We start from the raw sequence: 21,135 nt of genomic DNA on the forward strand, positions 1-21,135 counted from the left end.
TGTAGTTTTGTGTTCAGATTTTAAAAATAATCTTACAGGAGTCGAGACAGGGTGAGGAGAGGGATAGGGCTTCCTGCAGTGTGCAAACGGGAGCATTCAGACATCATAGAACGGCGAAAAGAGCATTTGGCCCCCATAGAGACTCAGGAATGTCAGCGTCTCAGTGCCTGTGACACTTTCCCGAAACTTAAGGGTTGACATTATCGAGGACAAAGAAGCCAGAGGCCCTGTGTTGTAACTTCTGCAAATCAGACAAGAGGTGTGATGAGTCTTTTGCCATATGAGGCAGCAATAACAATAATAGTAGTAGTCATATGACTAGCTAACATTTGTATGGTACTTACCACAACAGGTGCTGCCGTGTTTTATATTTATTATTTAATCCTCATAACTGTATCAGTAACCTGGTTTTACAAATGAGGAAGCTGAGATGCAAAGGGCTTAAGTAACTCCAACTTAAGTAACTTGCCAAAGGTTACAGAGCTAGCAAAATGCAGACCCATACAGTTTTGAGCTCTGAACCAGTTTGCAATGAAAACAGTTAAGTCCACGTACAGACCTGCTCTTCAGGCTGGGCCAGCAGGAGAAGGTGAGCCTCCTGGGAACCCAGCTCCATTTCTTGTGGGTAGAAGCTTCGTTGATTATCAGAAAAACTCAGTAAGATCTAGGAAAGTAAGACCTAGGAAAATGTGTTCTTTGGGTATGCAGTGGAGGGTCCTGCGTGGGTGACACGTCACTGGCTCGTGGCCCCTGCTTTGGTAAAGGATCTCTGGCTTTGTGCACAGAGCTTACAGAAGGTTGCAGGGGCTCAGAGGCAGAAGCCACAGTGTGCCATGTGATGGTTAGGGGCAATGCAAGGTAGGCTTCACCTTTGAATGGGCTTCATCCACCCCAGAAAACAAGCGCTTGGGGGTTTACAAACCCCAGCCATGGGCTGTGGCCTTCTGGTCTAAAATCTCCCCAGACATCTTCATCTGCCCACTTGCTGTGGACTGAATGTTTGTGTCCCACTTCCTGCTCCTGCATGGATATGTAGCAACCTAACCACAGTGTGTGGGTATTGGCAGGTGGGGCCTTTGGGAGGTGATTAGGTCATAACGGTGAAGGCCTCGTGAATGGGATTAGTGCCCTTATAAAAGAGCCCCAGGCTGGGTACGCTGGCTCATACCTGTAATCCCAGAACTTTGGGAGGCTGGGGCGGGCAGATTGCCTGAGCTCAGGAGTTGGAGACCAGCCTGGGCAACATGGTGAAACTCCACCTCTACTAAAATACAAAAAATTAGTCAGGTGTGGTGGCATGCACCTGTAGTCCCAGCTACTTGGGAGGCTGAGGCAGGAGAATCGCTTGAACCTGGGAGACAGAGATTGCAGTGAGCCGAGATCGAGTCACTGCACTCCAGCCTGGGTGACAGAGCAAGACTCCATCTCAAAAAAATAAATTAAAAAAAAGGCACAATGGAGACACCTTGCCCCTTCCACTACGTGAGGACCCAGTGAGAAGTTGCCATCCATGAGCAGGAATGGGCCCTCAGCAGACACCGAATCTGCCAGTGCCTTGATCTTGGAATCCTAGCCTCCAGAGCTGTGAGAAATACATTTCTGTTGTTTGTAAGCTGCCCAGTCTATGGTATTTAGTTATAGCAGCCCGAACTAAGACACCACCCTAATGCTCCACTGCTTACACTTCCCTTCCTTGGTTCTTTCCTCCTTGTTGAGCTTCCTGCTTCAGCTCCTCCTCCTCCCCCCACGTCCCTTCTCTGCACAATACCTTAGGATGGGCGTCTCCGGCTCCCCTTTGGTCTCATTGCTTGCACATGGCACCACCAGTTGGTCTATGAAGACACCTCTGCTTCCAGCCCTAGCCAAGGCTTCTTGCAGCCCTTTAACTTTGACTCCAAGCTGGACCTTTTCTCTTTGTCACCCTGGACATCCTTTCACTGCATGGTGGGTAGCATCTGTCTTTGCTTCCTCAGTTTTCCTCACTTGTGTCTGCTGAGGAACATCCTCAAGAAATTTACTCCGAAAAGGTGCACTGGAGGAAGTGTCTTTCTTTGGCTCAGCCTTGCAGAAGCAGAAAGTTGGAATGCAACTGATGCAAAGAAGCACTTTTCACTCTCGGAAAAGTAGAGAGCAGGCCACTCTGAGCCTCCCTCTTGTCGTCAATAAGCTCTTATCAGAGGCCAAAATTGTAAGGATTAAAACCATGACACCTGTGAGATGGCTTGGGGGCCTCAGGGGCAGTGGGTGCCACGTGAGCCAAGAGCAGAGTGTAGGGGAAATGCAGTGGGGGGTGGGGGAGAGGGAGAAGGGCACATGGAGAGAGTGACTGTAAGGAATCAAGAAGAGAGGAATGGCCTGAGGAAACAGGTGATCAGTATTGAGGATGATTGTCGGCATCATTGCCATGCTTTCCTGGGCTGCTTGCTTTTCTGGGGAGGGAGGAGAGTGTTGGTCCAACCTAGTTCACCTGTGACTGTTTTGCATGCGCGAGACGCTCTTACTATCCTTTGTCACTTTCTCTTTGTTGATGTATTAAACAGGGTGCTGATCTTCTCCATCCAGGAATAGTTTGGCTTCAGTTTCCCCTGGCTGACAGGTAAGAGGTACAGACATCTGATCTTGTTTCATCACAGGGAAGCAGCCTCCTCTTCTCATCCCTAGGTCTCCCAGCATCTGCCCCAGCCCTGCTCTTAATGCTGTCTGAGTTGCCCAGGGCTGCCATAATCAACTGCCACAAACTGCGTGGCTTTTAATGACAGAAATGTATCTTCTCAGGGTTCCGGAGGCTGAAAGCCCAAAATCGTCCCGTAGGCAGGGCTGTGCTTTCTCGGAGGGCTGTGCTATCTCGGCAGGGCTGTGCTTTCTCGGAGGGCCCTGGGAGAGCGCTTCTGCTGTTGCCGGCATCCCCAACACCCTTGGTTTGTAGACGCAGTAACCCGGCCTTTGCCTCTGCCATCATGAGGCCTTCTCCTCCTTGGGTCTCTGTGTCTTCACAGGGCCTTATAGAAACACCTGTCATTGTGGATTAAGGCCCACCCTAATTGAGTATGATCTCATCTTAATATATCTGCAAAGGCCCTGTTTCCAAATAAGCTCACATTCACAGGTACTGGGGTTTGAGACGTCAATACATCTGTATAGGAGAAACATATGGCCCCCACAGCCGCCTCTCCTGTGCAAATGCATGATGTGTCCTTGCTCCTGCCTGCAGCCAACCCCTCACTCCACTGCATCCCTCAGTCTTCACTTTGCGGAAAATTCCTTCCTGCCATTATTCCTGTCTATTGGATTATTCTCATCAAAACGAAAACATGCTATATTGCCTATCTTAAAAAGAAGATATAAAACTTATTTATTTTTATTTATTTATTTTATTTTTATGGAGACAGGGTCTTGCTCTGTTGCCCAGGCTGGAGTGCAGGGGTGCATCTCGACTCACTGCAAACTCCACCTCCTGGTTAAAGCGATTCTCCTGCCTCAGCCTCCTGAGTAGCTGGGATTACATGTGCGTGCCACCACGTTCAGCTAATTTTTGTATTTTTGTAGAGATGGGGTTTCACCACATTGGCCAGGCTGGTCTCAAACTCCTGACCTCAGGTGATCTGCCAGCCTCAGCCTCCCAAACTGCTGGGATTACAGGTGTGAGCCACCGCGCCCGGCCAGGAGATATAAAACTTTTAAATCTTACATTCCTCCCTCAGGTTCTGCCCCACTTCTCTGCTCCTTTTTATTCTCCAACTCCTCAAAAGTGTTGTCTCTTTTCTTACTTTGCATTCTCCCCTTGATCCACACAAGCTCGCCGCTTCACTGAAACCATCTTGGAAAGGTGTAAGTGTTTCATAGAAAACAGAAGACTACATGTCTCAGCTTGCCTGTCACAATCTTGGCTTATGGTCTGCGGCTCTGGTTTAATTAATTGTGATTCCTTTGTCTCTCGAAATGATCCCAGTTTGTATGATAACTTTGATAGCTACCCCACTGTTGACTCCCACATTGCCAAACAAAATGGCCATCTTTAGCTCTCATCTTACTCCACCTCTCACCAGAATGTGACCCGACTCATTACCTCCTCCCCCTCCTTGAAATATTCTTCTCACTTGCCTGTTTAACACCATGTCTCTGCATCTGCTGCTATGTATCAAAGGATGTGGTTGCTATGGTGATGAGTTGGTGAAATTGGGAAAGGATTGTGGTGTTCATAATCTACCTCAGTCAGAATTCTTGGTTAGAAGCAAATAAATGGACTCTGGCTATTTTTAACAAAAATAACAATTCTTAGGAGGCTATAGGTATTTATGGAAGCAAACAAAGTCCAGAGGTCCTGGCTTGGGAAAGTAGAAAGAAACCAAAGGAACACTGTGTGGTTTAGAAATAAGTGGGAAGGAAGAAAGGGGAGGCAGCAAGTGTAAACTGTTCCTCTGAGAAGCTTAAGAAGCAGGAGCTAGGCATGGTGGCTGATAGCTGGTGACTGTAATTCCAGCTACTTGGGAAGGTGGGGTGAAAGGATCATTTGAACACAAGAGGCCAAGGCCTCAGGGAGCTATGATCATGCCACTCCACTCCAGCCTGGGTGACAGAATGAGACTCTTGAAGACAAAAGAAGAACAGGAGGAAGTTAGAGAATTGTAGATATGGTAAAATAGGATCAAAGAATGGGTGTCGTTTTAAGAAAGGGTGAAGCATGAGCACACTTATTGGCAGAGAGACAAAAAAAAGTATAGAAAGGAAGAGTTTCTCTTATCACAATGGAATTAAACCAGAAATTAGTAACAGAAAATACCTGGAAAAACATGAAATATTTGCTATTAAACAAGAAGCATTTAAATAACCATGGTCAAACAGGAAATCACAGGGAGTCTTAAAAAACATTTTGAATTAAATGAAAACACAACATCACATCTTGTGGGATACAGCTAAAGCAGCGCTTCGAGGAAAATTAATAGCACTAAAGTGCTTATATTAGAAAAGAAGAAAGGTCTCAAACCAATCATCTATGTTTCCACTTTAAGAAATCTCAGAAATTAAAAAAAGGAAATTAATTCTGAAGCAAAAAGATGAAAAGAGTTGGTAAAGAGCAGAATCAATAAAATTGAAAACAGAAACTATAGAGAAAAATCAATAAAACGAAATGGTGGTTCTTTATGAAAGTCAGGGTAAGGAACAGATGCATTTGTGTGCATAAGTGGCAAAGGTAGGGGCTGGATCTGTGACAAACTGATGAAGGAATATCTGGTTTATTTTTATGTGTGTGTGTGAAATAGTAGGTGGGATCCACTAAGAAGTGCATGAGACGCTGGAACTGGTGAGGAGAGAAGCAATATGTTAGTGTGTTTCCTGGAGAAATGGGACAAGTAACTGTACTGATTTTGACTGCTACTATGACAAATTACAAGAAATTTAGCAGCTTGCTTAACACAAATTTGTTCCAGAGATGAGAAGTCCAAAATGGGTCTGTCTTGGCTAAAATCAAGGTGTTGGCCGGGCTGTGTTCCTTCTGGAAGCTCTAGGGGAGAATCTGTCTTCTAGCCTTTTTCAGCTTACAGAGGCCACTCACACTCCTTGGTTCATGGCCCCATCCTTCATCTTCTAAGCCAGTAGTGTAGCATCTCCCAGTGCCTCTGTCTCTGGCCCCTGCTTCCACCATTGCCTCTTCTTCTCCTGCCTCCCTCTTAGAAGAACCCTTGCAATTACACTGGTCTATGGAATAACCCAGGATAATCTTCCGAGGTTTTTAACTTCATCACAGCTGCAAAATCTCTTTTGCCATGTAAGCTACTATGTTCACAGATTTCAGGGATTAGGATGTGGACATCTTTGGGGGGATAATATTCTACCAACACTGTAGCTAGCCAAGAACAAGTAAAAGAATTGAAAAAAGCACACAGGTGTGGCAGAGGCTGGAGACCATGAACTTACTGTGGCTGAAATCTGCAATTTAGGACTTTTAGGAACTGGAATCCAGGAACTAAGTTGGCAGACTGTAGGTCTAGGCCAGGGTGTGGAAATTTTCTTTGAATATAGCAGGACAGGGATACAGGGAGTAGGGGCTTTGAGAAGAGTGTAACTTATTTGCTAAACTGCAGGATTCAGGCTGAGTAAGCAGGGGAGGAAGAATGCTTACAGAGGGGAGGACATAAAAGTATCAAACGATGGTAAAATGTATAATCCAAGGTTTCAGGTATGAGACAGTATGACAAATGGCTGCTAACAACTTTGAAGAAAAATTCTTATTATAGGGGATCCTGTCCTCTTTCATTCCAGCACATGTCAATTCATTAATTAGACTCAAGGCAGAATTTTCTTAGTTTTTTCTGTTTTTTATTTTATTATTATTATTTTTTTGAGACGGAGTCTGTCGCCCAGGCTAGAGTGTAGTGGCACAATCTCTGCTTGCTGCAACTTCCACCTCCTGGGTTCAAGCAATTCTCCTTCCTCAGTCTCCCAAGTAGCTGGGATTACAGGCACCAACCACCACACCAGGCTTTTTTTTTTGTATTTTTAGTAGAGATAGGGTTTCACCATGTTGGCCAGGCTGGTTTCGAACTCCTGGCCTCAACTGATCCACCCACCTCAGCCTTCCAAAGGGCTAGGATTACAGGTGTGAGCCACCACCTCCAGCCTCAAGGCAGAATTTTCTGACACCTTATCTTTTGTATAAAGGAATGCATTTCATCTACTCTTGATACTGGTCAGAGGTCTCAGAATAAAAACGAAGTCTGTCTTCTAAGGCAGTAATTTATTGCAGCCTTTTGTTGCATCTAATTTTTTTTTTATCATACTTTAAGTTCTAGGGTACATGTGCATTGCGTGCAGGTTTGTTACATATGTATACATGTGCCATGTTGGTGTTCTGCACCCATTAACTTGTCATTTACATTAAGTATATCTCCTAATGCTATCCCTCCCCACTACCCCCACCCCACAACAGGCCCCAGTGTGTGATGTTCCCCCTTCCTGTGTCCAAGTGTTCTCATTGTTCAATTCCCACCTATGAGTGAGAACATGTGGTGTTTGGTTTTCTGTCCTTGTGATAGTTTGCTCAGAATGATGGTTTCTAGCTTCATCCATGTCCCTACAAAGGACATGAACTCATCATTTTTTATGGCTGCATAGTATTCCATGGTATATATGTACCACATTTTCTTAATCCAGTCTATCATTGATGGACATTTGGGTTGGTTCCAAGTCTTTGCTATTGTGAATAGTGCCACAATAAACATACGTGTGCATGTGTCTTTATAGCAGCATGATTTATAATCCTTTGTGTATATACTCAGTAATGGGATGCCTGGGTCAAATGGTATTTCTAGTTCTAGATCCTTGAGGAATGGCCACACTGTCTTCCACAATGGTTGAACCAGTTTATAGTCCCACCAACAGTGTAAAAGTGTTCTTATTTCTCCACATCCTCTCCAGCACCTGTTGTTTCCTGACTTTTTAGTGATGGCCATTCTATCTGGTGTGAGATGATATCTCATTGTTGTTTTGATTTGCATTTCTCTGATGGCCAGTGATGATGAGCATTTTTTCATGTGTCTGTTGGCTGCATAAATGTCTTCTTTTGAAAAGTGCCTGTTCATATCCTTCACCCACTTTTTGATGGGGTTGTTTGATTTTTTCTTGTAAATTTGTTTAAGTTCTTTGTAGATTCTGGACATTAGCCCTTTGTCAGATGGGTAGATTGCAAAAATTTTCTCCCATTCTGTAGGTTGTCTGTTCACTCTGATGGTAGTTCTTTTGCTGTGCAGAAGCTCTTTAGTTTAATTAGATCTCATTTGTCAATTTTGGCTTTCGTTGCCATTGCTTTTGGTGTTTTAGACATGAAGTCCTTGCCCATGCCTATGTCCTGAATGGTATTGCCTAGGTTTTCTTCTAGGGTTTTTATGGTTTTAGGTTTAACATTTAAGTCTTTAATCCATCTTGAATTAATTTTTGTATAAGGTGTAAGGAAGGGATCCAGTTTTAGCTTTCTACATATGGCTGGCCAGTTTTCCCAGCACCATTTATTAAATAGGGAATCCTTTCCCCATTTCTTGTTTTTGTCAGGTTTGTCAAAGATCAGATAGTTGTAGATGTGTGATATTGTTTCTGAGGGCTCTGTTCTGTTCCATTGGTCTATATCTCTGTTTTGGTACCAGTACCATGCTGTTTTGGTTACTGTAGCCTTGTAGTATAGTTTGAAGTCAGGTAGCGTGATGCCTCCAGCTTTGTTTTTTTGGCTTAGGATTGTCTTGGCAATGTGGGCTCTTTTTGGTTCCATATGAACTTTAAAGTAGTTTTTTCCAATTCTGTGAAGAAAGTCATTGGTAGCTTGATGGGGATGGCATTGAATCTATAAATTACCTTGGGCAGTATGGCCATTTTCATGATATTGATTCTTCTATCCATGAGCATGGAATGTTCTTCCATTTGTTTGTGTCCTCTTTTATTTTGTTGAGCAGTGGTTTGTAGTTCTTCTTGAAGAGGTCCTTCACATCCTTTGTAAGTTGGATTCCTAGGTATTTTATTCTCTTTGAAGCAATTGTGAATGGGAGTTCACTTATGATTTGGCTCTCTGTTTGTCTGTTATTGGTGTATAAGAATGCTTGTGATTTTTGCACATTGATTTTGTATCCTGAGACTGTGCTGAAGTTGCTTATCAGCTTAAGGAGATTTTGGGCTGAGACTGGGGTTTTCTAAATATAAAATCATGTCATCTGCAAACAGGGACAATTTGACTTCCTCTTTTCCTAATCGAATACCCTTTATTTCTTTCTCCTGCCTGATTGCCCTAGCCAGAACTTCCAACACTATGTTGAATAGGAGTGGTGCAAGAGGGCATCCCTGTCTTGTGCCAGTTTTCAAAGGGAATGCTTCCAGCTTTTGCCCATTCAGTATGATATTGGCTGTGGGTTTGTCATAAATTGCTCTTATTATTTTGAGTTATAGCCCATCAACACCTAATTTATTGAGAGTTTTTAGCATGAAGGGCTGTTGAATTTTGTCAAAGGCCTTTTCTGCATCTATTGAGATAATCATGTGGTTTCTGTTTTTGGTTCTGTTTATATGATGGATTACATTGATTTGTGTGTGTTGAATCAGCCTTGCATCCCAGGGATGAAGCCCACTTGATCATGGTGGATAAGCTTTTGGATATGCTGCTGAATTTGGTTTGCCAGTATTTTATTGAGGATTTTTGCATCGATGTTCTTCAGGGATATTGGTCTAAAATTCTCTTTTTTTGTTGTGTCTCTGCCAGGCTTTGGTATCAGGATGATGCTGGCCTCATAAAATGAGTTAGGGAGGATTCCCTCTTTTTATATTGATTGGAATAGTTTCAGAAGGAATAGTACCAGCTCCTCTTTGTACGTCTGGTAGAATTTGGCTATGAGTATATCTGGTCCTGGACTTTTTTTGGTTGGTAGGCTATTAATTATCGCCTCAATTTCAGAGCCTGTTATTGGTCTATTCAGGGATTCAACTTCTTCCTGGTTTAGTCTTTAGAGGGTGTATGTGTCCAGGAATTTATCCATTTCTTCTAGATTTTCTAGTTTATTTGCATAGGGATGTTTATAGTATTCTCTGATGGTAGTTTGTATCTCTGTGGGATCAGTGGTGATATCCCCGTTATCATTTTTTATTGCATCTATTTGATTCTTCTCTCTTTTCTTCTTTATTAGTCTTGCTAGCGGTCTATCAATTTTGTTGATCTTTTCAAAAAACCAGCTCCTGGATTCATTGATTTTTTGAAGGGTTTTTTTGTGTCTCTATCTCCTTCACTTCTGCTCTGATCTTAGTTATTTCTTGCCTTCTGCTAGCTTTTGAATGTGTTTGCTCTTGCTTCTCTAGTTCTCTTAATTGTGATGTTAGGTTGTCAATTTTAGATTTTTCCTGCTTTCTCTTGTGGGCATTTAGTGCTATAAATTTCCCTCTACACACTGCTTTAAATGTGTCCCAGAGATTCTGGTATATTGTGTCTTTGTTCTCGTTGGTTTCAAAGAACATCTTTATTTCTGCCTTCATTTCGTTATGTACCCAGTAGTCATTTCAGGAGCAAGTTGTTCAGTTTCCATGTAGTTGACCAGTTTGAGTGAGTTTCTGAATCCTGAGTTCTAGTTTGATTGCACTGTGGTCTGAGAAACAGTTTGTTATAATTTCTGTTCTTTTACATTTGCTGAGGAGTGCTTTACTTCCAACTACATGGTCAATTTTGGAATAAGTGCAATGTGGTGCTGAGAAGCATGTATATTCTGTTGATTTGGGGTGGAGAGTTCTGTAGATGTCTATTAGGTCTGCTTGGTGCAGAGCTGAGTTCAATTCCTGGGTATCCTTGTTAACTTTCTGTCTCATGGATCTGTCTAATGTTGACAGTAGGGTGTTAAAATCTCCCATTATTATTGTGTGGGAGTCTAAGTCTCTTTGTAGATCTCTAAGGACTTGCTTTATGAATGTGGGTGCTCCTGTATTGGGTGCATATATATTTAGGATAGTTAGCTCTTCTTGTTGAATTGATCCCTTTACCATTAGGTAATGGCCTTCTTTGTCTCTTCTGATCTTTGTTGGTTTAAAGTCTGTTTTATCAGAGACTAGGATTACAACCCCTGCTTTTTTTTTGTTTTCCAGTTGCTTGGTAGATCTTCCACCATCCCTTTATTTTGAGCCTATGTGAGTCTCTGCACATGTATTCAGTGTCCTGAATACAGCACACTGATGGGTCTTGACTCTTTATCCAATTTGCTAGTCTGTGTCTTTTAATTGGAGCATTTAGCCCATTTACATTTACAATTAATATGGTTATGTGTGAATTTTATCCTGTCATTATGATATTAGCTAGTTATTTTGCTCGTTAGTTGGTGTAGTTTCTTCCTAGCCTCGATGGTCTTTACAATTTGGCATGTTTTTGCAGTGGCTGGTACCAGTTGTTCCTTTCCATGTTTAGTGCTTCCTTCAGGAGCTCTCATAAGGCAGGCCTGGTGGTGACAAAATCTCTCAGCATTTGCTTGTCTGTAAAGTATTTTATTTCTCCTTCACTTATAAAGCTTAGTTTGGCTGGATATGAAATTCTGGGTTGAAAATTATTTTCTTTAAGAATGTTGGATATTGGCCCCCACTCTCTTCTGGCTTGTAGAGTTTCTGCTGAGAGATCTGCTGTTAGTCTGATGGGCTTCCCTTTGTGGGTAACCCGACCTTTCTCTCTGGCTGCCATTAACATTTTTTCCTTCATTTCAACTTTGGTGAATCTGACAATTATGTGTCTTGGAGTTGCTCTTCTTGAGGAGTATCTCTGTATTTCCTGGATTTGAATGTTGGCCTGCCTTGCTAGGTTGGGGAAGTTCTCCTGGATAATATCTTGCAGAGTGTTTTCCAACTTGGTTCCATTCTCCCCGTCACTTTCAGGTACACCAGTCAGACATAGATTTGGTCTTTTCACATAGTCCCATATTTCTTGAAGGCTTTGTTCATTTCTTTTTACTCTTTTTTCTCTAAACTTCTCTTCTCGCTTCATTTCATTCATTTGATCTTCAATCACTGATATCCTTTCTTCCAGTTGATCGAGTCAGCTACTGAAGCTTGTGCATGCATCATGTAGTTCTTGTGCCATGGTTTTCAGCTCCATCAGATCATTTAAGGTCTTCTCTACACTGTTTATTCTAGTTAGCCATTCATCTAATCTTTTTTCAAGGTTTTTAGCTTCTTTGCGATGGGTTCAAATATCCTCCTTTAGCTTGGAAAAGTTTGTTATTACCGATCGTCTGAAGCTTCTTCTCTCAACTCGTTAAAATCATTCTCCATCTAGCTTTGTTCCGTTGCTGGTGAGGAGCTGCATTCCTTTGGAGGAGAAGAGGCAGTCTGATTTTTAGAATCTTCAGCTTTTCTGCTCTGGTTTATCCCCATTTTTGTGGTTTTATCTAACTTTGATCTTTGATGATGGTGACGTACAGATGGGGTTTTGGTGTGGATGCCCTTTCTGTTTGTTAGTTTTCCTTCTAACAGTCAGGACCGTCAGCTGCAGGTCTGTTGGAGTTTGCTGGAGGTCCACTCCAGACCCTGTGTGCCTGGGTATCACCAGCAGAGGCTGCAGAACAGCAAATATTGCAGAATGGCAAATGTTGCTGTCTGATCGTTCCTCTGGAAGCTTCGTCTCAGAGGGGCACCCAGCTGTATGAGGTGTCAGTTGGCCCCTACTGGGAGGTGCCTCCCAGTTAGTCTACTTAGGGGTCAGGGATCCACTTGAGGAGGCAGTCTGTCCATTCTCAGGTCTCAAACTCCGTGCTGGGACAACGACTACTCTCTTCAAAGCTGTCAGACAAGGACGTTTAAGTCTGCAGAATTTTCTGCAGCCTTTTGTTCAGCTATGCCCTGCCCTCAGAGATGGAGTCTACAGAGGCAGGCAGGCCTCCTTGAGCTGTGGTGGGCTCCACCCAGTTCAAGCTTCCAGGCTGCTTTGTTTACCTATTCAAGCCTCAGCAATGGTGGGCACCCCTCCCCCAGCCTCACTGCTGCCTTGCAGTTTGATCTCAGACTGCTGTGCTGGCAATGAGGGAGGCTCCATGGGTGTGGGACCCTCTGAGCCAGGCACGGGATATAATCTCCTGGTGTGCTGTTTGCTAAGACCATTGGAAAAGTGCAGTATTAGGGTGGGAGTGACCCAATTTTCCAGGTGCCATCTGTCATGGCTTCCCTTGGCTAGGAAAGGGAATTCCCCGACCCCTTGTGCTTCCCAGGTGAGGTGATGCCTCATCCTGCTTTGGCTCATGGTCTGTGGGCTGCACCCACTGTCCTGTACCCACTGTCTGACAAGCCCCAGTGAGATGAACCTGGTACCTCAGTTGGAAATGCAAAAATCACCCATCTTCTGCATCGCTCACACTGGGAGCTGTAGACTGGAGCTGTTCCTCCATTGCATCTAATTGCTTTAATCTATCAGATATGATCTTGTCACTTGAACATCTTAAGAGAGGTACTATTTGGCAAACCTCAAACAGTTCTATTTGTTCTGTGTGCCATGAGTAATAATTTAATCCAAAAACGGAGACATGTTTATTAATAGGCTATAGAATATTTTTCAGAGCCAAAGCAGAGGGTGTAGTGACTGTTAGCCCTGAAGGCAGAGTTTTTCTGCTTAAGGAGTGAAGTAGTGCAGAGACAGGGTGGAAGGAGAGAGAAGAAAAATGAATAAGATTTATTATAAGGGGGAAAATAATGAAGAACTCTGCAGAATAATTCCCTGCAATTTACTTAGGAAATAGAGACTTCTGCTGCTTCTCCCCCTCCTCCTCCCCCTTCTCTTCCTCTCTCTTTCTTTCTCCTTCCCCTTCTCCCTCCTTCTTTCATTTTATTTTATTTTATTGTTTGTTTTCTGAGATGGAGTCTCACTTTGTTGCCCAGGCTGGAGAGCAGTGGCGTGATCTTGGCTCACTGCAACTTCTACCTCCCAGGTTCAAGCGATTCACCTGCCTCAGCCTCCCAAGTAGCTGGGACTGTGGGCGTGTGCCAATACGCCTAGCTAATTTTTTATGTTTTTGGTAGAGACGGGGTTTCACCATATTAGCCAGGCTGGTCTCGAACTCCTGACCTCAAATGATCCACCCACTTAGGCCTCCCAAAGTGCTGAGATTACAGGCGTGAGCCACCACGCCTGGCCTTCTTTCATTTTAGAGGCAGCAGAGTGGAGCTTGTTTTGGGCCCTGATGAACTTGGATGATTTTCTGTCCCTGTTTCCTTATTGTACCTTACAGTACCTACCTTTTAGCTTTATTATGAGGCCTACTGAGTTAATATTTGTAAATCGCTTAGAACAGTATCTGGGAATATGTGTTTGTTACATAAAAGAAAGACTTAGCTCACAATGAGATTCACTGAGAAAACTGCAATATGTCAGAGAAAATTTTGCATTGGCTCAGAACCAAGAGTGACCCACCAACACTTCTAAGCTGTACCTGGAAGACATAGATCAGTGGCCTACATTTCGGCCACATATGCTAGACGGTGATAGTACATTTATTTCTCCTCTATTTGCCTTCAGATTACATTACAAAGTTGGCTAGTTTAAACAACAATCTGTGTTGTTGACCATCCTCTACTCTGCTGAAAAGAGAACCTCACCAACCAAAGGCAGACAGCAAGGTTAGTTAGGTTATGTAAGTCTCTGTACGGCCTGCAATCTAGATATTGCCAAAGCAGGTTGAGGGGCATGGCAGCCCGGTCCCAGCAGAGCAGCAGGTGGGGATGATGTCACAAAGACATGGCAGCCCGAACACAAATCGTAACACTATGATCGCCCTGGCAGACAGCGGGCAGCCATGTAGCGGCACATCCATGACTATCGTGAGACTATTACATCGTGTGACAAAAAAAGAGGCTACAGTTGTTCACCAGCCACAGCTCTCAAAACAGGGCTTTGCTGGCAGGGGAGGACAATGTCACAGGTCTTTAGAACCATCTAGGCAGCAGTCGCATGGCCCTAGGCATTTAACATGACCTCAGAGTTGGGTTCCCCTCCCCACCACTTATCTTTAGGTTACTTAAGCAAGTTATTCAGCCTTTCTGAATTTCAGTTCTCAGTAACTCAATTGATGCCCTTATGGAAGGATTACTGTGAAGCTTCCATGAAGGATACACATAGCTTCTCTGAGTACAGTGCTTTGTGCATAGTGGATGGTCAGAAAATGTTCATTTTCTCTCCCACTTCCATTTCTGCTCCTTGGCTGCTTGCATTTGAAGCAGGAATAAAACCTAGATATTTCCCTGAAGAGTTCAAGAAGTGTTGTATTACAGAGACAAGGCTGAGCCATTTCTTTCTTAAAAGGTCACTAGCTATATGAAATTAGTCCCCATGATGAGGGAGTTTGCCTCTCGAGTCCAGAAAGTCACATGAGGGGGCAGGCAATCTGGCATATCGTGGGGACTTCAATGCAGTGGAAGTGATGGTGGTACCGTAGGGACCTGACCAGTGACGTGACTGCAAGGTCAGGGGAGCTGCTTCTCCAAGACAGGCCAGGTGCATTTCCGTAATTCCGGGCACATTTGCAAATTTCCAGAAACTGCAAGTCACCGTGCTCCCTTGTCTCCCAAGGCCCTGGAGGGCAGTCTGTTCTCCTCTGGGGAGAAGTCCATTTAAACTTCAGAGTGGGCGTGAAGCAGTCTCGGCATGGGCATTGTCCCTGTCCTTCCCATTACTCTGCCCGCCTCCGGCCTCTTCTCAATATTCCTGCTCTCCAGTTCATTACTGGACAGCAGGGCCCAGCACTGGGTTTTCTAGAGCAGCGTCTTTTCGACACCAGGGACTGTGGAAGACAATTTTTCCATGTTTCCATGTTGGCTGGGGGAGGCGGGGTGAGTTGAGTGGGGCTGTGGGCGTTAGATTCTCAAAGGGAATGTGCAACCCAGATCCCTTCTATGTGCAGTTCACAATAGGATTCAAGCTCCTGTGAGAGTCGAGTGCTGTTGATCTGACAGGAGGCGGAGCGCAGGCAGGAATGCCCTCTAGCGCGCTGCCCTCCTCCTGCTGTGTGGCCAGTTCCTAACCGGCCATGGACCAGTACTGGTCCGTGGCCCAGGGGTTGGGGACCCTGGTTCTAGAGGACAAGGTGCTCATATACAAGAGGAGAGAAGGAAAAGAAGTCACCTGCTACTTTCAGGAAGAGCTCAGTGGTATGCATGCCAATCTTCGGGTTGACCTGGCCTGCTTTGTTGCAGCAATTTCACCCTTCACCCTGCCAGTGGCCCGGTTAGCGGTGAAAACATCTAAGTGGGAAGGAGGATCCATTAGAATAAATCATGATGAACTCCTCAGTCCATCTCTCCAGCCCTGTCCTTGGATTTCCAGTTCATCGACTAAATCCAGCTGCCTGCTGACAGCTGTGTGTGGGGTGGGAGCAGAGGAGATGTTAAGGGTGCACTGAAATGGAATTGGCCCCAACCCACTGCTTCACTTCCAAAGCTTCCCTTATCCCTAACCTGGACCCGTTTCTCTTCCACTTCTCCTTTGCTGAAGCCAAATACAGAACTTACCTAGTTCCTGTCCTGCCCTCACCCCTCTCTAAGTGAGTCCTGCTTCTGAAACATGTCATAGCTCTGCTCTTCTCTGTCCCCAACTGTGCCATATTGTCCAAGCCATCATCCCTTCCCACCTGGATTACCCTGGTAACCACCTGCGCGGATGTGGCTGCTTCTGGCTCATTGTGTTAGTTTGTCAGGGCTGCTGTAACAGATTACCACTAACTGGGTGGAGTAAACGACAGGCATTTACTGTCTCGGTGCTGGAGACTGGAAGTTCGAGGTCAGGGCATCAGCAGGGCTGATTCCTTCTGAGGCTGTGAGGGAGAATCTGTTCCAGGACCTTCTCCTGGCCTTGGGGGTTTGCTGGCAATCTTTGGAGTTTTTTGGCTTAGAGGAGCATCACCTTGGCTTCTGCCATTATTTTCACATCATTTTCCCTCTATGTGTATCTGTCTCTGTCCCAATTTCCCCTCTTCATAAGGACACCAGTTGTATTGGATAAGGGCTTACCTGAATTACTGCATTATAACTTGATCATCTCTGTAAAGACCCTATTTCCAAACAAGGCTACATTCTGAAGTACTGCGGGGGCTAGAACTTCAATCTATCTTTTTTGGGAAGACACATTTCAACCCTTAAAGCCATCTAATTCATTCTCCCTACAGCAGTGAGCATTCTGTGAAAAGGCAAACCAGAGCCCATCATTCTCCTGTCCCAACCCTCTAGCCGATTCCCTTGCACTGAATTGAAATTCTGAGCCCCTTACCCCTGGCTGGCGTACGGAAGTCCCACTTATCTTGTCCCATCCACCTCCCTACCTTCCTCCTGTCCTAGTTCGGCTTTTTGTCTGTTCCTTAGATACAGCAAGCTTCTCCCCGTCTTAAAGATTTTGCAGTAACCCGCTCTTCTTCCTAGGAAGCCCTGTCTCCTGTTTGGTCTGTGACTGGCTACTTCCTATGGTTCAGATCTCAGCTTAAATGTCACCTCTGCAGGGGGCCACTTTGATCCCGGGTCAAAATCAGACATCTCATCCCCACCCCTTACACCACCCCATTGCAACGCTCTGAATGGCCCTTATCAGTGTCTTCTTATTCATTTGATTTCTGCCTTCCACTCTAACCCCTCTTAGAACATCAGCCCCGGTTTGGGGGTGGGGGGCATGCACTTGTCTGTCTGGTTCATTATTAAACCCCCAGCAGTAAGAGGAGTGCATGGCTCCCAGCTGGCACTCAGTCAATACAGCCCAAATGAATGAATAAATAGAACTGTCCCTGCTCTCTTTTAGCCATGTTTTTGGCTAGTTTTGGAAGCTGGTAGGCACTTTGTTCTGGCAGGATTTTGTAGGGCAGGGTTTCTCACCCTCACCGAGATGGAAACGTTGTAGCTGAATAATTATTTGTTTAAGAGGGTCCTGTGCATTGTAGGATTTTTATCAACAGCCCTGACCTTTACCCACTAGATTCCAGGAGCAACCCCCCACTCCCAGGTTGGGACAAGCCACATTGTCTCTAGGTATTACCAAATTTCTCCTGTGGGGCAAAATCCACCCCCTGCCCCCTACCACTCAGTCATCTCAATTGCAGGGCCAGCCACAGCTCTTACAGGACAGCTGTAAGAACAAGAGTTCTGGGAGGCTTTCAATTACACCCATCTCCAAGTGGAACTCTCCAGGCTAAGAGGATGATGACCACCAGCAGGTAACGCAGTGAAGTTGGTGGCCTGTCCCAGGAGAAAGCAGAGTGCAGGCTGTGGGGCAGACAGACCTGATGCTGATCCCAGCTCCATCTTGCACTAGCTGGGTAAAGTAGACAAGCCACTTAGCTTATATTCGGAATGGAGATGGGTGGGATTGCCAGGTGGGGTTAGTAGGAGACAGTGGATACAGACACAAGGCCTGGTGCAGGATCACGTGCTGTAGGAGCTGGGCTAATGCGACACTCACAGAAGGGAGCTCCGGGCTCCTGGTGAGGACGGCATGGAGAGTGCAGGGAGAAAGGGGACTTGGCAGCTCTCCACTGAGGCCTATACTCATATCCAATTAACATACTTGCTCTAATGCTCTGGTCCTTTGACTCACTAATTTTCTGGTTCCACAAAGCCTGACTGTGCTGTGAGCATCTGCAGCTGGTCAGGGCCTCGGGGAGGCTGTGGGAAGGTGGAGGGAGAGGCAGCCCAGCCGGCAGCCGGGCAAAGAGCCTCCTAGTGCAGATCTCTTTTTATCAGCGCTGAATTCCCCCAGCCAGCAAGTAACCCCTGCAAAGGAGTGCGGGTCCTCCCTCCCCACTCCTGCACATTTTCCTTTTGTGATTTCATTCTGCTTCCCAGGCTCTTCTTGGCGTGAGCTGAGGGGCAGAGGTTACTGGGAGGAAAAGAGAGCAAAAGCTAAAACATAAGAAAGCGCATCTGATCCTCTTAAAAGAGCCTTTCAAACAGCTACACGGAGCATCCACTGTGAGGCCTAAAATATTTATATCCAGCAAAGGATCTATGGGAAATGTCTCCCTGATTTGAGGACAGCTATAAGAACAAGAGTTCTGGGAGGCTTTCAAAGTGGGGAGAACAGAATAAGCCACATTTGAACTTCTCTTAACTTAAAAAAAAATAGCCTACCCAATTAACTAACTGAATTCTAAGGAGATAAGCAAAATTATTGTTAATTTATTTTGTTTATTAGAGACAGGATCTCACTCTATCACTCAGGCTGGAGTGCAGTGGTGTGATCTCAGCTCACTGCAGCCTCGACCTCCTGGGCTCAGGCAATCCTCTAGCCTCAGCCTCCCGAGTAGCTGGTACTACAGGCATGCACCACCACGCCCAGCTAATTTTTTTGCTTTTTGGTGGAGGTGAGGTCTTACTATGTTTCACAGGCTGGTTTCAAACTCCTGGGCTCAAGCAATCCTCCCACCTTGGCCTTGAAAAGTGCTGGATTACAGGCATGAGCACAGTGCCTACCCTTAATTAATGTTAAATTAGTTTAAAATGTATTACACCTAAAGCATTTGAGGCAGGTGATGGAGGGAGGTGGGAGTGGCTGGAGTGGGGACTGTCCTTGGCAGATGGCGTCCACTTCCAGGGCCAGCTCCCTGGGCAAGTCTCAACAGGAGTGACGCTGGAGGTTGTATCAGAACCAAGGTACAAATAGGTTGAAAGTCTCAGGAGTAGAAACAGAGTGCCATGGGAGCTATGGAGAGACAGCAGGGCTGCAGAACCAGGCTCAGGGGCCACAGCCTCCGTGAGACCAGGGCAAACCTTCTCAGGGGAGGAAGAGGGTGAATTGAGTCCCAGCATCACAGCCTGCCAACTTGAAACTGCAGGAGACAGCAGCTGTTGCTCCCAGCACACATGCATTGGTCCTGGGAAAGGTGATGGCTCGGGGGTCATGGCCAGCCCTGGGCTGAACCCTGTGATTGCTGCTGTGATGGCTGGGACAGGCTCGCAGATCCTCTCTGTACCCAGCTGTACCAACAGGGGTTGGGGTTATTTTAGAAAGGAAAGGGAGGGGTAGAATTGTATCTGGCAGTCACCACCCCATGACTAACTCTCAAATGGTGGGTCATGTTCCAAAGCTCACTTCATTCAGAGAGGAACGAGTTGGCCAGACTCTTGAATTGGCTTTGTGTAAACCTAAGAGGAACAAGAGGACTCCACTGATTTTGTAGATCTGAGTGTGTTGTCTTGTCTCAGGCAGACCTGCACTTAGAGCCTCAGAGGCAAAGGCGGGCGTAACCCTCCTGTGGTGGCTGCTGGGGTTCTTCTGGGAGCCCCGTCTGAGGACTTCCATGACCCCAATCTTATCCTTTCCCCTGACGTTCCAGGGCATGGCTTGAAGCAGGGAGCAGTGTGCTCTGGTGCCTGACCAGGGTGACATTTGCTGCAGTGGTGACTTTACCACTACTTTACTTTTTGTCACTAAGAAGTTTGGAAAATGAATGCACCATCATAGCGGGTTTATTGTGTCCCCAAAAGATGTGTCTGAGTCCAAACTCCAGTTCCTCAGAATGTGACCTTGTTTGGGGACAGAGCTGCTACAAATGTAACTGGTTAAGATGAGGTCATCCTGGATTGGAGTGGGCCTACTCCAATGTGACGGGTGTCTTATAAGAAGAGAAGACAGAAAGAGAGAGAGAATGAATGCACAAATACCCTGTGAAGACACAGACACACAGGGCAGAAGGCCGTGTGAGGACAGAGGCAGAGGTTGGAGTGATGCTGCCGTAAATCAAGGAACACCTGGAGCCACCAGGTGCTATGTCTTGCCTAAGATCCTCCAAGCAAGGATTCCTCCCTAGGACCTTCAGACGGAGCTTGGCCATATGACACCTTGGCTTTGGACTTCCCATCTCAAGAACCGTGAGAGAACAAATTTCTGTTGTTTTAAGTCACCTAGTTTTACAGTCCTTTGTCATGGTCATTCTAGGGTACGCCTACACCATCTCAAGGGGTTGTCTGCTTACGTTGGTTTTATGTGTGCACGCATGAGCTTTGTAATCCATCCAAACACATCCCTCATTCTAGTACCACAGGATCCTAAGTAACCTCAACTTTCATAATTATAATTGGAAAAATAAGTAAACATCTGATGCATTTCCTTTTTCTCTGGGTTATTAAAGTCTTATCTGCTCTTCATAGGATCCATGGGGAAGGTAATGTGTGCACAGTTCACATGCATTCAGCTCACTCTCCACCGTAAGTGTTAAGATTTCAAGGGAGGTGTGGCCATTCCCAGTTCACACTGAGGCCCAGAAGCCTGAATGGCTCCTGTAGTTCAGAACTAATCAGAGTGACTCTTTGGTTTCTGCCAATGAAGACCCAACCCAAGTAGCTCCAGCAAAGGGGTAGTTGTCTCCCGTGACCCTCCACAGGGAGGAAAGCCCAGCTGGCCTTGGTGATGGTGGAATTCGGGCTCTGTCCTTCTTCCTAGTCAGTGCCCCTCGGAGTGGGCTGCTCTCTCTCCTCCCAGCCCCACAAGGCAGGAGACCTGGCTGGTCACATCAGCCCATCTTGGCCACTCGAGAAGAACTGACTGGCTTCCCTTGATTCCTGGTAGAAAATCCTGGGAAAGGATGGCTCGAATCATGGTGTATAGGTTCTTACACTTGGATCAGTCACCTGTGACCAGAGATTGGAGTCCTGTGATCAGCCAGATGGGCATTT

This window comes from Hylobates moloch, unplaced genomic scaffold (assembly GCF_009828535.3).
Source record: "Hylobates moloch isolate HMO894 unplaced genomic scaffold, HMol_V3 SCAFFOLD_1, whole genome shotgun sequence".
Taxonomy (NCBI): domain Eukaryota; kingdom Metazoa; phylum Chordata; class Mammalia; order Primates; family Hylobatidae; genus Hylobates; species Hylobates moloch.